Genomic DNA, 13729 nt, shown 5'->3' on the forward strand with positions numbered 1-13729 from the left:
GACGTATTTGGCGACGAGTTTTGTGGAGCGGTCGGGTGTGGCAGCGGGTACCCGACGCCATACCAAAGGGCCAGGGGAAAAAGTTGGTGCCGAACGGTCGCCAGGTTGACGGGATTGCTGTTTTCATTGGTCCACGGAAGAAAAGGAGCGGGCAAACTGGCGGCATTCTTCAGCAATTCGGGTAGCATCGGAGAGGGGGGTACTTTCGGACTCGTCAGGTTTATATGGAAGAATGGTGTCAATGGAATTAGAAGGTTCTCGTCCGTATAGAAGCAAGTACGGAGAAAAGCCAGTAGTAGCTTGTGCCGCAGTATTGTCACGTAGCCAAGTACGATGCCGGGTTCTTTCAGAAATAACGTTTATTAGCGCGAATTTGTGCTCCGCAACAGATTCCAATCAGAGATATGGGCGGCGATGAAGAGCCGACAAAACGACGTGCGTAGGCGACCGTCGGCGGAAAAAGGAATACCGCGGCGTTATTTTTTCCGCACCATCGGATTACCCCGATAACTCTAGTCTGGTGGCGACAAGGCGAAACACACTCCCCTATCGAAATGAGACAGCTAGCGCGGCATAAAAAGAGAAAGAAGGAAACATGCTCTTTGCTTCAAACGTAGATAAGACGTTCGGGCGCGGCCAGACGCTGGCCACAAGACAGCTACGAGAACAAACAATGAGGCATAATTCGTGGCATTGCCCCCCCCCCCCCCTAATGGGCATCGACCCGATGTTAGTAAAGTAAAAGTAGTCCAAACAAAAATACGTCATCTGGCGTAATAAGGCTTGAGACGAACCACGTGGATGATTTCGGGCCGCGTGCGTCGTCGTGATGTGCCAGAGTCACTGTAGGGGACAACCTCATAGTTTAGTTGACCAACACGTCGTTGAATTTTCTTTGGGCGGAAATACTGTCGCAGGAGTTTCTCACTGAGTCCACGACGTCGGATTGGGGTCCAAACCCACACGAGATCCCCTGGGTGATAATCGGCGTCTCGGCGCTGGAGGTTGCAGCGTCCGGCATCCCGGACGCTACAACCTTTAGTGACGTTTCAACCTCCTGCAACCATTCGAGCAAGCTGGCGGGCCTCCTCAGCAGGTTGCATTCACCCGTAGACATCGGCGTTCAGGTCGTCGTCTTCGATGTGTTGCAGCATGGCGTCGAGCATCGTCGTCTGCCGTCGTCCGTAGACAAGCCCGGATGGAGTCATCTGCGTAGTTTCTTGGATAGCTGTGATGTACGCGAACGTGACATAAGGGAGTACCTCGTCCCACATCTTGTGTTCAACGGCCACCTACATAGACGGCATATCCGCAATTGTCTTGTTCAGGCGTTCCGTTTGCCCGTTCGTCTGGGGGTGATACGCCGTGGTCTTTCGGTGACCCATGTTGCTGTAGCGCAAGGCTCCTTACATAAGTTCTGCAGTGAATGCCACCCCGCGGTCCGTGATTAGGATTTCAGGGGCTCCGTGTCGCAGCACAACTTGGTGGATGAAAAATTTGGCGATTTACTTCTGCAGTCTCTCTGGGCAGCGCGCGGTGGTTTCTGCGTAGCGCGTCATGTAGTCTGTGGCTACTACAATCCACTTGTTTCCGGATCGTGACGTGGGGAAAGCACCAAGAAGGTCCATGCCGATGTGTTAGAAGGGCCTCGATGGCACGGCGATTGGCTGCAGAAGTCCGGCAGGTCTAGTCGGCGGCGTTTTCCTGCGATGGCAGTCACGGCAGCTGCGTACGTAGTGTATGACGTTGGATGTGAGACGGGGCCAGTAGTACTTTGCCTCGATCTTTCCGAGGGCGCGTGCTGTGACAAGGTGCCCTGATGTTGGTTCGTCGCAGCACGCTGCCAAGATTTCGTTGCTGAGGCCAGCGGGGATGGCGAGAAGATACTTCGTTTTCGTTGCAGGGTCGAAGTTCTTCTTCACGAGCACCGAATTTCTCAGGCAGAATGCAGCGAAGTGGCGCTTACAATCCCTCGGAACGGTGACGTTGTGTCCAACGAGGTGTTCGATCATGGCGCACAGCTCGGGATAGGCACGCTGCTTGGTGGCTAGGTCACTTTCCGTCACGATGCCAAAAAACTCGGCCTCTTGATCGGAGTCCTGCGGCGGTGAGTCGACGGGAGCACGTGATAGGCAGTCGGCGTCCGAATGTTTCCTGTCGGATTTGTAGATGATGGTGACGTCGTATTCCTGCAGGCGCAGGCTCCATCGCCCCAGGCGGCCAGAAGGATCCTTAAAAAAATTTTGCGAGCCAACACAGCGCATGGTGGTCCGTTACCACCTTAAACGGCCTGCCGTAGACGTACGGACGAAACTATGAAATGGCCCATATTATGCCAAGGCATTCTTTTTTTGGAGGACGAGTAGTTGCTTTGTTCTTTTGAAAGGCTGCGGCTGGCAAAAGCGATTACTTTTTCGCAGCCGTTCTGCTGCTGTACGCGGGCAGCACCCAAGCCTACGTCACTTGCATCTGTGTGCATTTCTGTCTCGGCAGAGTCGTTGAAATGTGCAAGCACAGGTGGGCTCTGTAGGCGATTTTGCAGCTCACAGAACGCGTTCTGCTGCGCTTCCTCCCAGCAAAATTGAACGCTGTCTTTCGTCAAGTGCGTGAGCGGTTCGGCAATTTTTGCGAAGTTTTTCACGAAGCGCCGGTAGTACGAGCACAGTCCGAGGAATCTTCGCACGCCTTTCTTGTCTTTTGGTCTCTGAAGGTTCGGTATGGCTGTAGTTTTCGCAGGGCCAGGCTTAACTCCGTCGGCGTTGACGACGTGGCCCTAGAACTTCAGTTGCTCGTACGCGAAGTGGCGCTTCTCAGGTTTCAACATTAACCCCGAAGTACGAATGGCTTCGAGCACAGACTCCAACCTCGCAAGGTGTTCCTCGAAATTCCGTCCAAATACGACGACGTCGTCGAGGTAGACGAGGCAGATGTGCGATTTGAGACCGGCTAGTACGGTATCCATGACTCTATGGAATGTTGCCGGTGCTGTACATAGTCGAAAGGGCATTACCTTGAACTCATACAATGCGTCCGGCGTGATAAATGCTCTCTTCCCACGGTACCACTTCAATTTGCCAGTATCCTGTTTGCAGGTCCATCGAAGAAAAGTACTTTGCGTGGCAAACGTGGTAGAGGTCGTCGTCGATGCGTGGAAGTGGGTATACGTCCTTTTTGTGATTTTATTCAGCCGTCGGTAGTCGACGCAGAACCTCAAAGTGCTGGCAATTTCTTCACGAGCACTACCGGGGCCGCCCAGGGGCTTTTCAACGCTTGTATAATATCGTCAGCGAGCATGTCTTCGAATTGTGTCCGAATCGCTTCGCGCTCTTGAGCAGACACGTGGTAAGGCGACAATCGCGTTGGTCGGGCGCCATCTTCGGTGATTATATGGTGCTTTACAAGGGGTGTCTCGACAAGTCGTCGAGAAACAATCGCTGTAGCGCAGTAGCAAAGCCGTTAGCTATACCAGCTGTTCCTGCGGTAGCGCCGGGTTTACCTCGCAGAAGGGAGCAGATCCCAAGGCGTCGTCCGGTTTGCGCTGGAAATCGGCGACAGCGATCTCGGCACTATGTTCCTGAATTTCTTCGAGGAACGCGACAGAAGCGCCCTTGTTTAGGTGCTGATATTCCTCGGTGAAGATTGTGATTAGAACATGCGATTTGCCGAGCTTCAAGCGCACAATACCTCTTGCGACGGAGACAACGCGGTCCAGAAGCAAGTTGTGGTCGTTTTCCACGATAGCGTCGCTGTCATGACCAGATTCTTCAGAGAATACGGCGATCATCAGGATTGAACGGGGGAGGCAGGGTGGCGTGGTCATCGGCAATCCTTAACGAAGCAGGCGGTTTGGGGCGTGGTTTTGGCTTCACGGCGTGATCTGCGGAGAACCTGGTGGAATTTGCCGAAGCGAAAAGGATTCACGACGTCGCGTATTGCGGTGATTCTCAGTTCCAGAATGTCGTCTTCTCAGTTCCTTGTCGTGTGGTGACAAGGCATGATTGAACGTACGCGCCTAACAAACGAATGTTAGTTGAGCAGCTGACCCTCACGTCACGTCACGATGAGATACCACCCTAATTCTGACCATAAACGATGCCAACCAGCGATCCGCCTGAGTTACTCAAATGCCTCGGCGGGCAGCTTCCGGGAAACCAAAGTATTTGGGTTCCGGGGGAAGTATGGTTGCAAAGCCGAAACTTAAAGGAATTGACGGAAGGGCACCACCAGAAGTGGAGCCTGTGGCTTAATGCAAAGCTGACAAGGCCTGGGGTGCAGCCTCACTGGCGACAAAAGCCAGCAATGCGCTCCCTCACCAGAGCAGGATTGGCCACCCTGGTGTAGTACTTGGCCACTACCTCCGACATGAATACACCAATTAACCCCCGGCCCTCAGTCCCCAGCGGCTGCGAAGCAACTGACCAAGGCGGCGGTGAGACCTGCGACACAGCAGAGGGTGCTAAGAATCTCTGGGTCCGGTCAGGCCGCCATTGGAATATGAACTTGGCAATGTATAACGCTAGAACTTTATCTAGTGAGGCGAGTCTAGCTGTACTATTCGAGGAATTGAAGGGTGTTAAATGGGCTGTAATAGGGCTCAGTGAGGTTACAAGGCCACAAGAGGCTTATACTGTGCTGAAGTACGGACACGTCCTATGCTATCGTGGCTTAGCTGAGAGAAGAGAACTGGGAGTGGGGTTCCTTATTCATAAAAATAGAGCTGGTAATATAGAGGAATACTATAGCATTTATGAGAGGGTGATATGTATCGTAATTAAGTTTAATAAGAGGTACAAGATGAAGGTGGTACAGACCTACGCGCCTACATCCAGCCGTGGTGATCAACTGGTTGAACGCTTCTACGAAGACGTAGAATCAGCAATGAGTAAGGTAAAGACACAGTATACTGTACTGATGGGCGACTTTAATGCAAACGTAGGCAAGGAGCAGGCTGGAGATCATGCAGTTGGAGAATATGGCATTGGCTCTAGAAACGCCAAAGGGGAGTTACTAGTAGAGTTCACAGAATGCAAAAATTTACGGATCCTGGATACCTTCTACAGAAAACCAGCTACTCGTAAGTAGACGTGTAGGAGTCCTAATGGCGAAACTAAAAATGTAAGACTTCATAATGTGTGTCTAGCCGGGCATTCTACAGGATGTGGAAGTAGTTAGCAAGATACGATGCAGTGACCATAGAAAGGTAAGATCTAGAATTCCACTAGACTTGAGGAAAGAACAACGGAAACTGATACGCAAGAAGCCGATTAATGAACTAACTCTGAGGGGGAAAGTAGATGAATTTAGAGTTTCACTTCAGAATAGGTACGCGGCTTTAACTGAGGAAACCGACCTCAACGTTGACGCAATGAATGATAATCTGACTAATAGCATTAAGGAGTGTGCAGTGGAAGTCGAGGGTGCATTCGTTAGACAGGAATGCACGCTATCACAAGAGACGAAAAACCTCATTACGAAACGTCAAGCCATGAAAACCTCAAATGCAACAGACAAAATAGAGCTGGCGGAGCTTTCGAAGTTAATCAACAGGCGTAAAGTAGCCGACATAAGAAAGCATAATATGGAGAGATTGATCATGCTCTAAAAAACGGAAGAAGCCTGAAAGCTAGGAAAAGAAAACTGTGGATAGGCAAACATCAGATGTATGCATTAAGGGACAAGGAAGGCAAGATCACAACCAGTAGTCATAGAATAGTTGAGGTAGGGGAATAGTTCTACAGAGATCTGTACAGCAGCTGAGGCAGTCAGGATGATAACGTAAGAAGTAGTAATAGCCCAGAGGAATTTGACATCCCACCAGTATTGACAGGAGAAGTAAACAAAGCCCTAAAAGGAATGCAAAGAGGCGAAGCCGCTGGTGAGGATCAGATTACATCAGACCTGCTCAAAGACGGTGGAGAGATTATGTAAGAAAAACTGGCCACCCTGTATACGAAGCGTGTCTCGACGGGGAGGATACCAGAATGTAGGAAGAATGCCAACATCATCTTGATCCATAAGAAAGGGGACGTTGAGGACCTGAAAAATTACCGGCCGATCAGCTTACTGTCCGTTGTCTACAAGCTATTTACAAAAGTAATTGCTAACCGAATTATTAAGACATAAGAGTTCAATCAATAAAACGGCCAGGCATGATTTTGTACAGGCTTCTCAACAACAGACCATATACATGCTCATAGGCGTGCGCACAGGGGGGGCAGGGGGGGGGGCGGCCGCCCCCCCTAATCACCTAAGAGGGGGGGGGGCAAAATCTACCCCGTACATTGACCCTCCTAGTGACCTAAGAGGGAGGGGCGCAAAATCTGCCCCACATATCGACTTAGTAGAGTGGGGGGCCGCTGGGATGAACCTTCGCCCCCCCCTGATGGGGAACCCTGCGAACGCCTATGTACATGCTATCAATCAGGTGATAGAGAAATGCACGGAATACATCCAGCCCCTTTACATAGCCTTCTTAGATTACAAGAAGGCATTTGATTCGGTGGAGACATCAGAAGTCATGCAGGCACTGCGGAATCAGGGCATCGACGAAGCCTATAGGGAACCAGCGCTGGAGTTTCCGCGGTGTGGGCAGTGCTGCCCTGGCGGTCAAAGCGCGCATACTCCAGCCGCTCCCGCGGACGAGAGTGGCGACTGGTTGAAGCGATGCGGGCGCGTATCGCCGAAACAAAACAAAAGGATGCTGGCATTACTGTTGCGCATTGAAGTGCCAGAATACTTAGAAATGAGGGAGGACGTATCCTTCTATGCTTTTCCTTCTAAAACATATGATTAGGAACGGATGCGGCGTTGCATCCCGGCAGACAGGCGAGCACAGTATGTTCTGCTCTTGCTCTCCTGTCTAGTGGCGTCGGGCTGGTTTCTAAACCGAATTTGCGCGTGTCTTCTAGATTTATTTGATAGTGAGAGCCACCAGTGGAAACCGGGGCCAATGAGCAGAATTTAATCGGTGTTTTGTCGTAAATGAAACATACATATTATGCAGCATGCGGCATATGTAACAATCTTTCATCTGACCACCACCAAGTTCCTTCTGATGCCACCGCGTGCAGTGAATACGATACGATAGGCAGGTAGTCTACATTATTTGCAAACATTTACGTCGCAGAAGGAAAGCTGTCTGTCTACGAGATGCGTACGGGGGTACGTTCGCGCCGAAGCCGCTGAACTGTTATGAGAAATACGCACGCGATGGATGCCTCCGTTGAACTTCACTTGTGCTACAGACAGAGTTGTTGTCACGAACAAAGCAACGGACTACTCGAAGCTTAGCTTTCTGGAGTCAGCCGATGCGGTAAAGCTTCTTTGTGCATTGGCTGCCGCGGCGAAGTGTCATCGCAATTTATGCCTTGCTAGAAAAAGGTCAAATGTCTTGAATTTTTACTCGCCGTTTAATTCGCCTTACGTACTGTGTTAGTTTTTTCGCTTGCCTGTGTCTACTTAGAATAAACGTGTTTGTTGAACATCGGCAATTGCTGGCGTTTTACGTGCCAAACAAGGTATGATTATGAGGCACGCCGTAGGGTGGGAATCAGGATTAATTTCGACCGCTTGGGGTTCTTTAATGTGCGCATAAATCTCAGTACGCGAGTGTTGTTTGTATTTCAACCCCATCGAAATGGGACCACCATGGCCGGGAATCTATCCCGCGCTCTCGAGCATAACAGCGCGACACCATACATGCTATGCTAGCACGGTGGTTTGCTTCATCAACGTCGGCGTGCATACATACCGCGGGCTCGGCATACATACCACGGCAGCAAAACGTTGACGCAGCTACTCCTTGCCTCTTACTTTTTTTTTACTGCAGTAGCGGGCAGCTGGTATCGACACAGCACGTGCTTATCAATGGATACTTGTGAGCCTGCACTAGCTTGACACAAATTCCAGGACGCAACCAGAAAATGGTGACGACGGAGTCGCCATCACGGCACAGCACTTTCTCTTCGACGCCGTATGCACAAACGTAGTCTGCTTCGCAGGGCTTCTCCCCGTTTTCCAGTGCTTTCCTGGGAAGTAGCCTTCAAAGAAAGTTATTTTTTTTCAAAACCATAGAGCAGTACTACTGGTGCAGTGGCTGCTCGAGCTGTTCGCGCTAAAATAAAGCACGGGAACGGCGCACGCGCTTGCGCTCACCGCGGTACAGTGCGGCCGATCGTCTGAGCGCGCGCGCGGCATGGCCTCCGAGATTAGGCGGCGGCGCGGAGGCCATGCGAGCGGCTGAGTTATGTCGCGACTCCCCGCCAGGCTCCCTTTTTCGGCGCGCCACCTATCCAGCGCTGGTCTCCCATACAAACATAACAGAAGAAATCTACAGCGGATCCACAGCCACTATAGTCCTCCATAAAGAAAGCAACAAAATGCCAATAAAGAAGGGCGTACGCCAGGCAGACATGATCTCTCCATTCATGAGTAACGCGAGAGACGAATTAGAGCTCATGATTACTGAACTGGATACAGAAAGTAGAAGAGTAGGTCTGAAAATTAATATGGATAAAACTAAAGTAATGTGGAACAATCTTGACAGAGAACAGCGCTTTGCGATAGGTGGCGCGACACTGGAATCTGTAAAGGAGTGCGTCTACTTAGGACAGGTTTTAACCGCAGAGCCGAACCATGAGAGTGAAATTACTAGAAGAATAAGGATGGGATGGGGCTCATTTCGCAAGCATTATCAACCTATGAATGGTAGTCTGCCACCATTCCTCAAGAGGAAGGTATATAGCAGCTGCATCTTACCGGTACTTACCTATGGAGCAGAAACCTTGAGACTTACAGAGGGGTTCAACTTTAATTGAGGACGACGCAGCGAGCGATGGAAAGGAAAATGGTAGGTGTAACCTTAAGAGACAGGAAGAGAGCAGAACGGTCAGGGAACAAAGGGGGGTTAAGGACATCATAGTTGAAATCAAGAAGAAATGGATATGAGCAGGTCACGTAGCACGCCGGCAGGATAACCGGTGGTCATTAAGGGTAACTGATTGAATTCCAAGAGATGGCAAACGCCTAAGGGGGAGAAAGAAAATTAGGTGGGTAGATGAGATTAACAAGTTTGTAGGTATAACGTGGCAGCAGAAAGCACAGAACCGGGTTGATTGGCGGAACATGGGAGAGGCCTTTGCTATGCAGTGGGCGTAGACAGGCTGATGATGATGATGATGATGATGATGATGATGATATATGCTACCTTGAATGTTGGGCGATATCACATGAAGACCCCATGTATTGTTGAATATAGTGATCATAAATAACTGATACCTTGGAACCGCTCATTTTAAATGTTTTATCACTTTTCACGTGACGTACGCACAGCTTAATATTTAGGTCATTTTATGCCTAACTATGTAACCAGAGTCACTATAAATTAATAAATTGACTTATAATTAACAACATACAAGCACAACAGCTTAAGAATCCTCAAACACTGCTTGATCTTTTGACACGTACTGACCTGGACGATACGCACATTCTCCTGCATGGTGCCTGAGTGAACAGGACGCGTAGTCCTCCACTACCACGTGCTCAAGAACCACTGGGACCTGCGCGGAATGACGCCCGAGCCGCGCAGCTACCATGCCGCCGTGCTCATCGGAAAGACAGTTTATGTCACCGGTAAGACGCCGTGTCACGTGGCATCAATTGAAATATTGCAGGGTGGTTACAAGGAAAAATGTAGGACCAATTACTCAGGAGGCGCCTCGCCAGAAATTTTTGTCAGAGGGGGGGAGCGAGTGTTCAACTATAATTTACGTATGTTGGTGCGTGCGTTTCTATGTGTGCGTGTATGTGTACTCATGCAAAACTAAAACCTTCGGGTGATTTTCCCACCTCTCCCCCCCTCCATTTGGCTACGCCAATGTTATTGCGTTTGTGCGCCAACGTTCGAAGAAAAAGTAGTCTGTCTATACGGTGCGTGTAGCAATTGAAATATTTTGATAATTGCTGGTTCTTTAACTGGTATCTAAGTGTCCAAGTGAAATGCGCCTTGCTGATTACAAAAGCTATACTGTGTAACGAAGAAGTTTGGTCAACATTTACATGCCCCATGATGACTGAAGACGCAAAACACAGTAGCCGTTCATAGGCAGCAGTGTCGGGGAAAGGCGGAACTGTGGTGTGCTACCGCCTCTTTGTGCTTGTCCTCATGGGGGAGCGGGCTGCGTTCCCCGGCACCTACAACCTCGCGTCACCCCGCGCATTTGGTTCATGACATGTAGTAAGCTGAACATGACATCTCTATGGCATGCAGTAATATTATGCTCGGGAGTACATTTTCAAAATTTCAACTAAAAAGATCAATAAATCTGTTGTCTGCACCTTTCTCAATGTGCTAAGCTATGTCGGCTTGAGAACCTTTCCCTGGGCACGTTATCTGGGTTGCTACGCTTCTGTTCCTCTCCGGGGCTTATGGGAAACGTACGGCTCTGAGCATTGTGATGATCCGTGATATCCACAGACGTGTGAAAGAAAGAAGGCATGTGTGACGATAATATACATGTTTGGAGGAAACGCGTAATAAATGTCCACAATAATACTGAAGTACGGGCCATTTATCAATTTAATCCACAGTGTGACCTTCACTGGCATCAGCCGAGCTTGCTGTAGAGATTTTATTAAGGATTTGCTGACAGTGCTCACGTATCCCCTTCCCATGTGACCTTGATCGAGAGACTCGATAATGCGGAGATATGGTGGCCTGCAAGACGACGTTCGCCTACGACATCGACACAATGGAGTGGAGTCGCAAGGCCGACATGAAGACCGGACAAGCAGCACACGGTGCGACGTCTTCCAAGGACAAGTTTTTTTTGTTTTCGGCGGCATAGGACGCTTGGGTCGGTGAGTCTTAGCAGATGCAATGGTGAAACACGGTTTCACATTAAGAAAAAGTTTGAATAAATTGCTCACCTTATATGTCATCATTGATAACACGCTGATGCAATAGGCAAATAAAAATAGGTAGCATAGTAACGGCTTAAGCACTCACTTGAATCAAGCAACAGAGTTTAAGGAAAACTATAATTAGCCGCTATATAGTTACATACATAAATCGTTTGCTGAAGTGCGGGGTCACATGATGCCACCCCTTACCAAAGAGGGCGGCGCTCATTATAGATTCACTTCTGCAAATCAAAGCTTGAGTAGTCACTCAACCAGAGCTCTGCCAATATGACCCACCGTGCTGTACCGTTCTTAACTTTGAATACTTACCCTGACGAATTGAGTATACAAACAAAACGAGAAAGGTCACTCAAGACCAGGGCGCGTATTCACAGAAGCCTCTTGCGGTAAAAATATTCGTGAGAGAATATTTCAGCCAATCATGATGCGGGACATATCGTCAGCGAAGCCGGCTGACAAATGGAAAAGTGCACTTTAGAAAGGAAAGTTTTGTGAATTTGGTGCCAAATCATATTAGTGTTCACGGAAAACTGCCTTGTTGAATAACCAGTGGCCTTACAAGCAAAGCCTACACCTGAAGCGCAGTTTTCGCAGGGTGATTTGCATCTTCCTGAGTTGGACAAGTTATTCGCGAAGCGAACATAACGGAGTTTTATGGATTGCGTAGGTGTGTGCGAATATTCTAGCTTCGAATTCGAATCGGATAATACCAGAAGAGGTGTTGATAGTACCTAAACGAATAATTCGATTCAACTTTCGAATAGCTAGTATTCGAAGTTTCGAATAATTCGACATGACGAGTATCTAAAATGCAACAAAGGCCAACGGTGCAACTTGGTTGGGGTGGGGTGGCTAAAACTAGCGTTTACAACTTAATTGAGTTCAGTTTTATTGCTTTGAAAAAGTATTACGAGATCACAAATATACACGCGAGGTTCTTTACAGTTCGCCTTTGCAGTACGCCTTTCGTTAAAATTTTCACCGATATCCTCGTTCAGTGCGACCACACGTTTATTTTAAAAGAAATCATGCCATTTCCTTAAGCAAAAGGAACACACGAGAGAACGGTGAAGCCCTTCACAACTTCGCCACTGAAACGAAGGCACGAACTTCTTGCGTAGTTCGGTAAAACGTCGTAAAAAATTCCGTATTTGGCCCGCGAAACCCGCGGTGATTGGCTTGACATGTGAAAATTTGTTCACGCTGTGTAGTCGCACTGCCACACCCCACCACTCGTTCAGAAACTTCCATCGTTCTGGCGCGCAGTTAAAATATGCTGTGAACGGGTGGCCGAAGATTTTTTGGAAAGAAACACTCATGGCGATTAAGCACATCATTACCGTTCTTCTTTCTTACAATTTTCAATATTATTTTTTGCATTCGATAGTCGATTCGCGATTCGGCACTTCTGGCCACTGTTCGGCACTATTCGATTCGAATTAGATTTCAGATGAAATTTCACTTTTCGCACACCACTCGAATTGCGTACTCTAACGGCTCTGGGTACCCAAAAGTACCTTAGAGCACCAGAAGTCCCACACCCTGCTTTTCTTCATTTGTATGCCGGTTTGGGTCCTTTTGTGTTCTTCCATTTGAGTGCTCAATAGGTTTGGGTGCACGCAACGAAAAAGTCACTAATACAACAAAAAATTCGGCAGATCCCATGTACCATGGGAATCGATGTTATGCGAAGCATGCGCGGGATTGTGACTGGGGCAATTTTTCATGTTGACGAAACGTTACGAAATCACGCTAGTTAAATGTGGAAGTGGTATAAGCACACTCACATGCTGAAGAGTCGCATATGTATTATATAACCAGTTGTTTACAGTTGCGTAACGATGCCAACAGCAACATGGGTGTTACCAACACCCGACGCGGTAAGCTGATATGTAGTGCTTATATTCTTCAATGCTGGAGAGCGCGAATCTGAACAGCACAAAGAAGAAACGCAAATCCACAGGACAGACGTTACTCGCAACTAAGCTTCATTCAGGAAAGTTACCCTGTATATACACACAAGCGAGGCGCACACGCAGGCGCATTGCGCGTACGTTGCACTCACAGTTGCAGTTATTACAGTTGCGTAACAGTTGTTATGCTTAAACTTGTCCGTTATGACGGAGAATGCAAGCACGTTTCACGAACCGGTGTGCATCTGTAGAACGGTTTCTTCACAGTTCTTGAACAAGGCCATCATCACCGTGATCAGTAAACACCAGCAGCTGGACCGGACTTGTTAATCAGATCCGTTAGTGATCGTGGGTACGAGGGTTCTAAGTGTAGTGAAGTGTGAGGTATAGTACAGCTGGTGGAAATCCTGGTTGTCTCTAACGATGAAATTATCTATGACGCCTCCTGTCCAGCACGTGGTAGCGAGGTCTTTTGCTGCCCTGTTTCCATTCAAGCCGTCTTTCACGCAGTATAAAAACCAGGTGTCGTTGCGTCTCGATAAATCAATGTTGAAGTCACCGGTAATGATGAGAGGCCTGGTTCTCCTGGCAGATTTATTGTAGGAAGAATTGACCCCCGTTTTTGCGTAATCCACGTCGTCCGCAGCGTGGACCACGTGAACGAGTGCATGGTACTTAAGCGTCTTCCAGAGGTGTTCCGTCTTCAGCTTCCTCACTTTCCAAGCGTCAGCCACGGCGGTGTAGCGGTTACAGTGCTCGGCTGCTGACCCGAAGGTCGCGGGTTCGATCCCAGCCGCGGCGATCGCATTTCGATGGAGGCGAAATGCTAGATGCCCGTGTACTGTGCGATCTCGGCACACGTTAAAGAATACCATACCTGGTTCTCGCGGCAGATT

General features: G+C 48.8%; 1 pseudogene; it reads left to right on the top strand.

The window, feature by feature from the left end:
- The first annotated feature begins 10706 nt into the window (after positions 1 to 10706).
- Positions 10707 to 13729, top strand: part of LOC119382010 (alpha-scruin-like) — a 31763-nt pseudogene continuing 28740 nt past the window's right edge.

Source organism: Rhipicephalus sanguineus, chromosome 2 (genome assembly GCF_013339695.2).
Source record: "Rhipicephalus sanguineus isolate Rsan-2018 chromosome 2, BIME_Rsan_1.4, whole genome shotgun sequence".
NCBI lineage: Eukaryota > Metazoa > Arthropoda > Arachnida > Ixodida > Ixodidae > Rhipicephalus > Rhipicephalus sanguineus.